Here is a 14506-nt window from a genome sequence, read left to right as displayed (position 1 = left end):
AAACATTCTGGTTACTGGATAACAAGGATTATTTATGTATATAAGAGACAGATTGAGAATAGACTGTTTTCTCAAGGACCTTTCCTAACACTGTAAATATGGATATGGGCCTAAAGCTAAAAGCTGAATACGGTGTACAAATTTTGGTATATGGTCATGTTTGCTTGTTTCCAGATTTTAGGCATTATATTAGAAAGACAGAGGTTGCAGATATGTAAGGACTACATGAGATTTTTTTAACCCATAATAATGAACCAAGAGAATTGGCCCAATAAGTTAGATGGACATCATTAGGCCCTGTAAGATAGATGGGGCATCAGCAGTAATAGTTTCCAACAGTTTTTATAATATCACTCATTTTTCTGAGGAGAAGTAGATGGGTGGGAGTATGTTAGAGGATTTGAAGAGGTGGGATCTAGGATTGTTGTACTTGTGGAGAAACTGAACAATTTACTTATGAAATCCATGATTGAGGGGGCCAAACTAAGTAGTAATGATTACATTAGAATAGCTTTGCCTGATGGAATCTGGTCATTTGCTGGGTTTGTAGGTAGGTGTTTTTTTTATATTTTATAGATATTTTAGTTAATTTATATTTTTTTTCCTTGGGTTTTAGACCAGGGGGCATGTTTCCATTTCAGCTGATATGAATCTCTGATTTTAAAAGTGCTTAGAGCTGTATAGTTATGTAGAGAGTCCTGTTTGATTTGTAAACTGATTTGATAGTTGGGGAAACTATTTTTCTTGAACTTAATTTGTAAGTAAAGAAATTGAAAAAAAAAAAAAGCTATGAGAAAGGTCAGTTAGCTAGAATGTTACTGTAAGTTAGGCATGATGAAGTCAAGGAGGGAGTGGTTGTTGAATGTGAAATTAGGATACGTGTGCATAATTTGCATAATGCTTTGTTATGATAGGAAATAATTTGTCTTTTTGAAGAGGATCTACTGAAGTCTTGAAGGATAAGTATGCTTTTGTATTGCTGGGAAGGCAGTAATTATAGAATTAGATTCTTAAACTTGTAGGTGAGGAAGAAAATACATGGTTGAAATGTTCCTGCAAGATGTAGTGGCAAATCACTTTGCAGAGGGAGTTGTACTAGAAGCTAACTAGGTTCATGACCATTGAGACACTTGGCTTCGGAAATGGGCTAAACTTGAAAGATATTTTTATACAGAAAGAGAGACATTACCAACAATTTTTCCCCTGGGTTGGTATTAAATGTGCAATAGTAACCAGACAACCAGATTTGGGGGAGTCATCTTTAACCCTTGCCTCTGTGATTGCTGCCAAGTGGTGTGAGTGGGTCATTAGGGATGTGTGTAGTTCAAGTTTTTGATATTGCCTTTGTTAAAGTAAAATTTAGTGGTGAAATGTATGGATATAGAGTGTGAGACAAGGCTTGGGATGGCTTTGTTGCTGCTTTTAAGTAGCAGAATGAAAATTAGAGACATGCAGTTTATCATGTATACCAGGACTTTGTTATGGCATTTAATAAAAGGCATTTGGTGTGGTGGATTCAATAAGGAAAACTGAGGGAGGTGAGTGAGGGATAATATGTGAACCTATGAATGTGGACTTGATAGAAGCGGGGATGGGGATTAAGGGTATATTGATTTTATTGGGGGTGTGGAAACATTCCCATTTTTCCCCATGCTTTATCATAGTAAAACATACCCAATGCAATATAAATTGTCAGGCTTACCCGATGACCCCTGTCACAGAAAATGAAGTCAGCATATACCTCTACACCCCTCTTACAGTTGAAACGAGTTTCAGATGTTCAGTTAAATGTTACTTGCTTCTAAACAAAGACCGTGGTTAGTACATCTGTCAGAGGGGCAGTGTCCACAGTCATGTGCGTAAGCCTGTGAATCTGAGCTGTTAGCATAACGCAGCAGTATTCAGGCCTTGACATACATGAGTTATAACTTGTGAAGATGTGCAATACATTTGCCTTTACTTTAATACTGCATGGATCTGGGAAAGTTATTTAAGCAGATCAAGGCTGCTGACTTGTACTGGGAGGGAAGCACTTATATCCAGTTAATATCCCAGTTAGCACAGGCTAAATTAGTTAAATATACACTGAAGTACTGATAACTAAGCAGGGATGATCATAGTATAGTAAACAAAATAACTAAAATAAATTATAAATCAAACCAACAACAAGGCCTAACACTGATTTATTAAAATATAACACAATTGAGAGTCTAGTGCCTCGGCTTTAAAAAAGCCTTCATGGAGACTTTTACTATATGAAGGCTTTTTTAGAGCCAAGGCGCTAGAGTCTTTTGATTGTGTTGTATTTTAATGATCATTGGAGCTTTTCTCCCCGGGCCTCTGCTGAAAATGGACCTACGTCCAGTCGGACACTCCCGGTCAACAAATTTAAATAAAATAAATAAAAATCATAGTATAGATTGTTTATGGTTTTAATGCAAAAATGGCAACAGACAAGAAATGAACAAGGGTTAGAAGTGTCACTAGAAGGGGCAAACAGGGTATGTTTGTTTTTGGATGCATGTTTCATGAAATGCATAGCCCAGACTTGTAGCTTTAATTGGTGGGGGCAGCAAACTTCAGATTGGGGAGCCCCTCAACAAAGTTATTACCACATGACATCACACTATGTTCAGGCATTACTTTATATGTTACATTCATGTTTTATATACAGTCAAGCATACATCATATCCAAGATTTAGAAAGACATTACAACATTGCCAGCTATGCCAGTATAGACCCATACCCATGCAGACAGACACCCGCAATACTAGCTTCTACTATGAGCAATTGTAACACAATCACTCTCTTTGCAAGTGCTCATTCCTACAACCTTAAAAGTTGCCTTTTACATACAAAGAGAGATGACAGTTGAAAAGTAGTTTTTCAGGGGTCCTGTGCTACATACTCCCACATACAGGGTGAATTCCCAACATCCCGTGAACTTGTATATACCTGCTCCACAGCTGTTCAGGGTTGGTAAAGGAACAATGTCCCCAGAATAGAGAAGTTTTGTGCAATCACTTGTTTTATTTTTTAAGGAGCAAACAAGTAATTTCTGAGATTTTATGGATCGATGATACATAAGGAAACCACTATACTATACTGCTGTACATGAAATAGAATCTAAGAATTTTGAAAAAAGATTTTTAAACAGTTTAGTATATACATATGCCCTCTGTGGTTCAGTGTTTGCTCTATTAATTTCTAACTAGCTTTTCAGGGATTTACTTTAAAGGTAATGTCCAGCTTGACCTCCACTGATTTTTAGCTGGCAGTCTATCACCACACAAACATACTTGGCACCAACTACTTGCTCAGTAGCCCATTCCAGATGTAGCTACACAAAGTCGACACAATCCTGTATGACATTTGGACATTGTGCTCCAGATTTATCTACTGGAGGAATGGACATAACACGTCAGGTGTACTAATGCTACTATGACTCACTGCTGACTATGTTTCCTCTATTTTCTAGATAATGGCCTATATTTTTGTGTCCTTTACTCATTGCCAGAAGACCAGCATGCTAGGCTGATAATCCAGTTCCCATTCCTTCCCCAACACCCCACAGTTAAAGGCAGTACTTGGACAGACTTTATCCCCTTACCAATATTCCATACCAATCCAGCTAAGCAGGTTCACACAAACTAAGCAACTGATTTAGCAGCAGAAAGGACACACGGTCATTGCTCTTCATTCTTTTAAGGCAGATGTACCATATAAGGTATATTAGCTTTAAAAGCAGTAATATCTTACTACAAGGAGTTGTGATATCATGTGCTGCATATTCCTTCTAGAACACAGTCTGATTAAAGACCTTAGAGAAACTAAAACATAAATATGCTTTGTAGAGTCTAAATGGAAAGTGATAACTGTAAAAAGAAAGAAATGTGTCTGGAAGTTCAGAAAAAAATGTTCACAGTGGATACATTTTCCAGCTGCAATTATCAGGAATATTCTCACTATATGCAAACTTAACAAAGCCAGAAAGTTGAATCCAAAATTTGATGTATTTCTCATTGTGAATAGAATGGAACTGAAGTCTGAAAAAGTATAATGTACCTTATTTCTACATGCTGCTGGAAAGGAAGCATTGAGAGTAGATTATTTTTTTTACCTTTCTCAAAAAACAGAAGGATAAAACAGCATTGACTAAATAAGGTACTATAAAGCCAGCCTACTGTGGTGGTGGTGCTGCGGTAGCGTTGTCACCTCCTAGTAAGACGTTGTCCTGTTCAATTCTTAGCTAGAGCGTTTTCTGTGTGGAGAAATGCATGAATGGGTGTACCTTTGTTGAAGGTTGTGCGTCAGAGCTGGCAACTCGTCACGTAAAAATCTACTGCCAATCCTTTGCAGACTGGAGTTCCGCTGTGGCGACCCCTAACCGGGAAAAGCCGAAAGACATAACAACTATAAAGCCAGAAAAATCTTGTCATGTACTCACCATTTGCAGTGACTATGATGATACAGAAACTACAGATACTTATTTTAAGAGCTAAAGAATCCAGCCAAGGACTATATTTGAAGAGTTGCTTGATTCATTAATAATGAACAAAATAGATTGTGATATAACAAAAGCTCAAATAAGGAGCTGCTATTAAGAGAGACCTTTCATATCAGAAGTTGTGGATTTATACAAAGCTAGGGAGAGAGTAAGAAATGTGACCAAGCCTGCTAATTTTGAGGTGTTAAGTCTAGAAAGAAAGAACAGAAACCTGTTTTACAAGTTTCTCAAGCAAACAAAGCAAATGGCTTGCAGCATTATTGCAAGGCAGAAAACAATCTGTGAATGCAGTTACCTATAGATTGAAACTGTGCATACTTTCTCTAGTAACCTCACAAAGTCAACAGTTTACCAGTGCAAAAGTCACCAAACTAAAAATGTATACATAAACAGTACAGTTATCACATTTACAGCAGATAACAGGGCCCAGTGTAACATCACTATGGATTGAGTGGTAACAGTAGTGTATTCCAACTTGTTGCTCTCCTATACACGTGGCATACTTCCTCAATCACAACATGTCATATCACTGCGTGTTGCTTGTACACTTGGATTAGCTGACCCACCACCATGTTATCACCACTGTCATGTGGCCCCCATTTTCAAATAAAGGGCATAGGGCGTGAAGTCTTCCTCCTCAGCTTCCCTGTAAAAACCTATGTCCTGGTGCTGTAAATAAGACTCCATCCAAGAGCTCAACCTTTCATTCAGCAGTAGTAGTAGGTGGATTTTGTCCTGGTCACTGAACTGTATGGATATTGGAGGTGGTCATTGGAATTGACAGTATGGGGTGCATGTCTTTTGTAGATCTGAGGAAGGATTATAACTTTGTACCTCAGAATGTTGTATGAGAGGTGTTAGAACAGTAGGAGTTCACAGTGATGCTGCTACATACTGTTTGTTCTCTATATTTGGCACAGCAAGAGACATGCCTACTTTCCTGACATTAATTTGAGCATTTTCATTGCCAGTGTAGAACTTCAAAAAGGATGAGCATCATCCTCATCTGTGCATATTTTTTATGGAGAGGATGTCAAAAATGCAGTCAGTGTCTTGATGGTATCTAGTTTGGTGACAAGACTGCATCTGCACTCTCTCCTGGTAATGTTGCCCTCTTGTACTCAAAAGACTATGATGTCTGTGTGCAGAAAGAGAAGAACATCCCTGAAGATGGAGAGTATCTTTTTCTTTTAAAACCCAGGTAAGTGCTGAGATTGGGCTAGCACTTACTCCACATTTACTAACTGATGATCATGTTTACTCTAATCAGGGTCATACCACAATCCTGTTAAGGATAAAGTGCATAATAGGTAAATTAATGATCTTTTTTTCTTTTCTTTTTCTTTCCTCAAGCAACTGCAGCATTTGTGCCCCCCCCCCCAAACAGTCATGGAGGATCACTGACCCCTACAGTTGCATACCTCATATTTAAAAATATGAAATAAAATGATTATACATAGTCCTCTTTAGACTGAGATCTTATAATCAAAAAGTGGGATAATATTGTCTATGTCAGAAACCTAATCTTCAGTGGATAAAAGAAACCTTGTCACTTAAAAATGGGTCAGTTTAAAACCATTATGAAACACACGTGTGGATGCGTGGGCATGGTACTGCATGAAAACACACCTGTTATGACCTAATTACATGACTCTCCCACTATTATAACTGTAGATCAGTAAAGAGAAGGATTCTCTGAACTGCACTTCAAGGTAAGGAACTTACAGTCTCCTCTACCTGTAATAATTTTACTTCGCTGCCTATAAAAGAGTGGCACAGTGCTAGGTTCTTCAGTTTGGTTTATGGCTTGGATACCTTCTGGATACCTTCTGTGCAGAGTCTGAATAACCTCCCTATGCTAAATGGGTTTTCAAAGGGTACTCGCATCTACTTTTACATCTCAAAGATGCCATAGATGAATTGGTGAGCCTCTAAATAGCCCATGAGTGATGTGGCATATGAGAATGAGTAGTCTGTGTGTCTGTCTGTGAGTGTGTGGTTCGTTTGTGTGTGTCGCTGCGTTTAGATTAGTGTGTGTCTGTGCATGTATGTGATGTCTTAGCTTCCTGATGAGCTTCTGTGCCTTGTACCCACTAAGTGATGAGACTCCAACTCATCTTCCTGAGAACATGCATAAAATTAAATGGGTAATCTGTGAATGAATGCCTGTAGAGGATGACAGCATTTCACAAACCAGAATTTGTGCAAAGAATTTTCTCTTCCATCAGTGTAGAATTTGTCGCCTGATATACATTATATATGTCTGTTTTGAAACAATTTTTTACCTGGCAGTTGTCTTTTGAAAGAATGCATTTGTCTAAAATACTCATTTTTTTTACTTTGTTTTGTTTATGAACCAAGATTCAGTTTACAATATAATCTCTCTCCACCTTGTCTTTCTGTGTACATCTCATGCGAGATGCATGAGAAATTTTTTCAGTGTACTTGCCAAGGCCAATTTGAAAGGAGTTGCTCCCCTCCTAGACAGGAAAGATTTACTTCCCAATGAGTCTTTGAAGATGGGGGATCATTAGAAGTGTTGCAGCTATGATGTAAATCTTGCAAGTGGCTGTGCTTAACAGCCTTATTCAATGCTGTCTCTGCTTTTTCCTGGAATATGTGCAAATATAATTGTATCATGATGTGTGCCTGGCAAGCAGGGGTAACCACAATGACTTAAATGAGATGACATGCTAATTATTAATATGATTTAAAAAACACCTAAACATGGTATGGTACAGCTTTCATTCTTAATGTATGTAATCATTATAATGTATTTGAGCTTGGAGATGGAATATATTCCTTAGTAAACAAGGGAACATTGTCATACATGCTGTGTATGTAATTAAGGTAGGAATAAATAGCGCTTACATCCTCGGTCACAGATTACTAGTTGGTAAGGGTGTTTTGAGAATGTTGGCAAATTTAAACCAATGAATACTTTTTTAAAATGTATTCCCTTTTCCTGCAATATGTATATTATCAAAGATGAAATGTTTAGGGAAATAAAAATCTTCCACAGCTGCCATTGTATTTAAGCACCTGCAAGAGAACTGTAGTTTAAAAACATTCAGAATATATCAAACATGGGGCCAGATTCCAAAAGAGTTGCTTTCAGCGTAAGTCTGCCCTGATTCTTAGACTTGCACTCAGTTTAATTGACTGACTTCGGTGTAAGGCCTGTCTGTAAACAATCTTACACTGGAGGCCACATTCCAAAAGAACTGTTCCCATTATAAGTGATGACTTGCACTGAAAGCAAGTCTTTTTGAATCGGGCCCATACTTTGCAGTCTTCAAAGCCTGAGTTATACTGTTTAGTACCAGGCAAAGAGGGCAACTAGATCCAAAGAACATCAGACCAGTGGAACAATGTTACAGGAAACCCTTTTAGAATTCCTCATTTATAATTGTCATTTTTAACTAGTTACCTAGTTCATACTGAGTTAAACATGGTCGATTGGTTTTGAAAGTGGAGACATTCCCAATAAATGAGCCAACAGCTGAACATGATCTTGAGAGTTGCTTTCTGTTTCTGTATGTGATGGAACTCACTTTCATAAGTCTTGTTAACGTGTTCATTTAATTGATTCATAATATTTTCAAACGCACTTATTTAAAGAGTTTGGCAGTTCATTCAAGTTTGTGTTCTACACTTTTGCTATGGAATGATGATTTTTAATCTTTCACCCTGCTCTGCTTTTTGGAGTGTTCTTTCTTTCTGAGATTGAGCTTTCTATCTTAATGATGCAATGTTTTTGGATTCAAAATGGTAATCACACACACACACACACACACACACACACACACACACACACACACACACACACACACACAGATTTTATTACCCACTTAATCCAAATCAAGGGTTAGGGGTTAGCCAGAAACAATCATTGCACTAAAAGGGAACAAAATAGTAGGCACAAGACAGTAAAGCTAATTCTGGACAGGATGCTAACCCACCAAAGGATGCATGTGTATATACACACACACACACACACACACACACACACACACACACACACACACACACACACACACACACACACTCTTTGGAGGATCAACAATTCATCTATAACATATCTTTGGGATATAGGAAGTAACTGGAACACTGTATTTAATTCTTCACAATAGTGCTGACTTCTTTTTGCTGTGGACAAGCTCAGCCTGATTGATTTCCACTACTGCAATTCCTGGGGCCAGATTTTCTCTTCCTACCTCCAATTCCCCAGATACGTCCTGGATCATCATCTTTATTTCCAATGTTCCCCTTCCGATTTTCAGTAATTTCATTTCCACCCCTTAAAGAAACCCACGACAGTCAACAAAACTCTCCTCTTCTCTACTAAAAAACTACACTGCACTACATCCACAAAACTCAATGCCAGGAAAAGGGCATTTAAATCCTACATTTAACTTTAACCACATTTTACAATATTTAATAAAATAAAAACTAACCATAAAATCCCCAGACAAATATGACTTCCTATCTCTCCATTTCAAACACAGTTCCATTGCTTTATCTGTAACACCAGTTTCCAAAGCACCACTGCAGCAATCCAACCTATGAACAAAACCTCACATGCTCATTAACTAAAATATAATCCTTCCCTCTTGAAAAAGATTCACACTGCTTTCCACAGTTTAACTTCAAAAAATTCCTCCACTTCTCCATCAGATATATGCCACTCACCCAAATCCTTCTCTTCAGAAGCTATATAGACTCACTCTGGCCAGCAGCACACCTCACTTTAAAACTCTCACTATTGCCATGGTTAATGCAGATATTTTAAATAAATAAGAGTAACTCCACTCCTTCAATGAACAAATCATAGATATCCTGTCATAGAATCATGGCTTAAGCATGACACTTCAAACCTTAAGTCCTACTTCCAAAACTTTAATTGCATTTTCAATGCAAGCCTGGGGCAAGAGCAGACAGTGGAAACTTTTTTCAAAACACAAAAAGAAGCTGAACCAAAAAACACACAATACGGAGCTCAGCAGAAACTGCAAAATCTTTAATTAATGCTTCTGGTATGAAATGAGAAATTTACATGGCTCTGTTATCAATGGAAAGAATTTCAAGGCTAGATTTCATTTTGATTGCAATTCCCATGGGCTAGTGTACATTTTAGGTTGCGGGTGTTCCCCAGTTATGTGGCATGTGGGATAGACTAGGAGGAAAGTAAAGTTAAGAATCTTAGAACATCTGGGTGACATCTGGAACAAGAGGATGGACAGCCCAGTAGCCCAACAGTTTTGTTCCGCACATGAGAGTACTCACGATAGTTTGTTTTTTGGGGTTTTGGCTAGACCAACATATGATGGATGTATTGGAAACGTTTTTTTCTCAGAAACGTTTGCAATTAGAAACAAGGTTCATTGTGAATTTCAGAACCTTGCATCCTAGAGGGATGAATTTGGAAATGAATTTATAAGTAATTTATAAACAATTTATTTGGTTATTACATTGCTGACAGATTAAAGTATAAAAAGCAATTTTGTATTTCAGATTGTTACAAAATAATGGCATAAATTTTGGGGTACACTGTTTTTATTTGTTGATCTTTACATGTGCAAAAGGTTTCTTCATACTGCATGTATGGCTCTTCAAAGGCGGCTTGTCTTTCCATTGGGTCTACATGGGTTAAATGGGCAGATGATTGTACTGATAATTGTTTAATTAATGTTCTTGATGATTTACTTCTATATAAAAAGACTGCCACTATCACAATTCATTATTCCTTGAAGACGTTTGAGCTGAGGTACCAGAAGCATTAAAGATTTTGCAGTTTCTGCTAAGCTCTGTATAGTGGAAACTTTTTCCTCATATGGTTAAATCCCACAAACCCATGCAATGACACCATCTGCATTCCAATCCCTTTTAACCTTAACAACCACTCCCTACTAACAATAATATGTAGTTGCAGGTTTTACTTTCAAAATTTTGATGGTCGGAACGTCGTTCCCGCTTCTGCAAACTCAGAACTGTGCCTTCTTAAATCCTCGATTGCTGATGTTCTGAACCACAAAATCTCACCCTCTTTTTGACCCATGTTAGCACTTGTTTATAGGTGTGGCACAGTCAGAAATGTCGACGTTCAAGTTTTTTTTCAAATTTTTTTAATTTTTCAGGTTTGGGTTTCGCAGAAATGTTTCAGTGGTGTGGCCGTTCGACTACGTAAAGTCGACATTTTAAAGGTAAACCATAGTTGCATTATAGTTTCCAACCTGCTGATAACTTTCCAAAATTTAAAACACCGATCTTATACTTGAAAGTAACTGTCCATATAAAAATCTGGTCATTTTGGTTGACTTCAACATTAACCTCTTTAAAACCATGAACTCTAACATGATTGACTTTCTTAGCAGCCTTACCTAGTTCCAACTTATTCAGTACTGTACCAGATCAAATCTGCACTCTCAAAATCACACATTACTGAATTATTATTACTAATGACCCTCTATCATCCACAGTATCACAATCATACCATCCTCAATAAGCAACTTCTGCCTCAAATCCTTAAACATCATACTCCCATCATAAAATCACCCTGACTTTGCACCTTTTGCCCAAAGGCTCAGCATCAGTAACAGAAACTGAAAAAAAAAATTCTGTAATTCATTGGGAAGAAATTTTAAATCTAAGTGACACAAACATTAGAACTTCACTGACTGACCTTTTTATTTAAAGATGCATGATTGTCTCTATAGCTCACATCAGCAAAGGTGCCCCTCAGGGCTTAATACTTTCTCCATTTCTCTCCTCTCTCTTTGTCACCAACCTTGCTTGTGACACCTATCCTTTCCCATTTCCACTGTATATAGATGATATGGTCATCTACAGGTCTGGCACTGCTACTACCATCATAAGACCATCTTAAACTTGACCTGACATCTACGTAATTGACTAGACAGCACAATCTTGTACTCAACATCAAAAAAATGTCCTTCAGCCCTGGTCAAAAAGTCATCAGGTTTTACAACTCCTGGTCCATCTCTTATATCCAAAACCATCTGGTGGAAAAAAGTCTCATACTATAGATTCTTTGGAATCTGGCTAGGCCCTTTTCTTAACTTCCAGTATCACATTTATGTTACTAAAGCCAAAGGTAATAAACTATTCTTTTTTGGTGCAGGAATATTTCCCACTTCCTGTTTCCAGGAGCAATAGGGAAAGGAGGCCATCTCCCCCAGCTTGAATATGTTCCCCAGTCATTGTTACTGCTTTGCATAAGAACTACATTGCTCTACAGACCACCTCAAACATTTGGTATTTCATTAATACAACCCCCTAAATGTGTTTTACTCTAACAAAAGCCAAAAGGCTGCCAATAAGCCAAAGAACTTACTTCCTTCTGGTGCCAAATTATGCAAACTAGTACATGAAGAAAATGTCCCCTTCTTTGCTCAGAGAATTCCAGAAATAGCACTACCTCCTTATAATCAAAGATCTCCTCCTTAAACTACATCCCATTGGCAAATTCCACCTCCAACCTTAAATGCACAATGATCACATTTTCTGTACTGGCCCCCAAACCTTCTGAAACCAAGCCCAAAGATATTAAATCATTAGAACTAATTAATTTCCATAAACATTTGAAGCACTTCTTGCTCAGTCAATTCAAATGCACTTGCTTTAGAATCAGACTCGTCACTTATATTCCACAGCACAATTCAATATCACTCCATGTCCTCTTACTGTTTCTAATTCTTTGAGGTCCACTAGTTGTTATTACTTCCCACATTAAGCTGTTGAACTTAATACAGTGGGAACACTTCCTAGCTCATAACCAACCCCCCCCTCCACTGCTTCTTACACACATCCCACTGTCCCAGAGCCACCCAAACGCAGGCTTTCCTCATATTGTGTCTGGGCTACTCCAGACAAAATAAAATGCATCTCTAACAAATTTACTCTCACCCTCACTCCACAAAGCTCGTATACCTCCCCTTTCTACCTCCTTCCTCTTTCCCTTTTCAGGCACACAATTTCCACTGAACTTTTAAATTCTTCCCTCTCTCAACCTTACATTAGCTAGTCACCTATTACATTCAGAAATCCTTTCCCTACTATGTTCCTCTTCTGGATGTACATATCTTAATGTAAAATAGTGTGGCTTTACTAATTTTCATAGTTCTATAGAAGATTTATTGCATAGTACAAAACAGCATTCATTATGGAGTATAAGTGCATTTACTACGTTATTTACTCCAACCTACTGCAAACCTTAGACTGATCAGCCTTTTGTGATCGTATTACTGTTTTCTTAATGCAAATTACTGTGAAACCACCTGATTATATTACCTTGCATGCTCTTTGTTTACTGGTTGTAAACCCTAGGCTGAGTCTGAAAAAGTTCAAGTCCTCTTGGGTCACTGCTCTAACCTCCTCAACAATGCATGTGCTGATTGATGCATGAATAAATATTTTGATAATAAAGTGAAAATAAAGTATTTTCTCATGCAGTCTTTATCTGTGCTATTTGAAGGGGAAACAGCTCAACAATTTTATATGAGGATTGGTTATGAAGGATTACAGATGATTCATCCAGTTTTACACATTGCAACTATAGAAGCAGTCTGTGTACTGCAAATGTGTGCTGTGAGGCAGTGAGCGATTCTGTGCATCCTGTACAGAATCAGTTCCTCTGACTTTCTCTCATTGAGTGTCTTTATGGGTTCAGGCTCCCTCATGACCCTGCATTGGATTAAGCAAGTAATTTGGGAATGAATGAACAGTCATTGCAGACATTAGAAATATATATTTTTCTAGATATGTTGTCGTTAGATACAATGTTTGAGAGCTTCTTCCTGACAGTCATTGAATGAGTACACAGACAGCTTTTAATAACAGATGAATTTAAAAAGGAGGGGAAGCTCATTATAACCATAGTATGGTCACAGAGAATATATGAAGAAACAAGTGCAGTCTGTTCTGTGTTAATTAGATATGCATATTTTACAGCACCGAAGTATGTTTACACATTTTCAGCCTGGAGCTGAAGCTCATTTACAAGTTGCTGTACAAAAGCAGAAATTACAAGAATCCCTATTAAGTAGACTGATTCATGGTAGGTGAGGATTTATATAATTATAAAGGAAAATAAATGCTGATCTAGCATAACAAAACAGTCATAATAAAACCACCTGTTATTGACTACAAGCTTTATAAGATGTTAAGAAATTGCAGTGCATTAATAACTGTTGGAATTACTTTAGCTGTGTCTGGCTTGTAGTGTGGTTACATTTATGAGATTTGCACATGCAAAAAGCTGAAGACAAGGGAGGGAGTATGAAAGAAGATTATGTTAAAGATAACAGATGGTGATCAATTGTGGATAGACGGAAGAGATTTATGGAGTGGTTATAATTAAAAAAAGTTAGTTTCATACATGACATTCTGGAAATGCATTGCACAGCTGGCCCATTATGCAAACAAGCAGCTGTAAGAAGAGTTGGATAAACCATTCATGGACTTTATGCTGCTTGATGTGACATTTAACCAGTGCTGTCCTAGTGGTTATTTAACCGTTTAACTGGAAGTGTGAGAACCAAGACATCTTCTGCATGAGAAAATGCTGTGGGCGGCTGTAAGGTGACTTTGTATTGGCATCTCATTCTGCTGTATTATAATAGGACACTGACTTTTCAGGCAGCTATACATTGATGTAATGTGCTGTATTATCCAAATCTGTACTATACTGCACTGTATCGTACCATTCAGTGCTATACTTTATGGTATTGTAGCAACGCAGAAGTATTCGATGCCTTTGCAGAAGTTCTACCATTGCACATAAAATAATTTTTGCGCTTTCTTCTAGCATCTAAAGTGTGGAAAAAGTCTGTCTCTGTGAGCTCACATTTGTGTTACAGAAAATGGACTATTGGCTCCTTAATTATGGAGTAGTAATTCACAACATTTTTCATTTAAGATTTGAGTTTTTCTGCCATTTGTAGCTTACTGCCTCACTAATTCTGTCACTGGTGAGACATT

This window comes from Protopterus annectens, chromosome 13.part0 (assembly GCF_019279795.1).
Source record: "Protopterus annectens isolate FY-2018-M chromosome 13.part0, PAN1.0, whole genome shotgun sequence".
NCBI lineage: Eukaryota > Metazoa > Chordata > Ceratodontiformes > Protopteridae > Protopterus > Protopterus annectens.
This window is presented reverse-complemented; position numbering follows the sequence as displayed.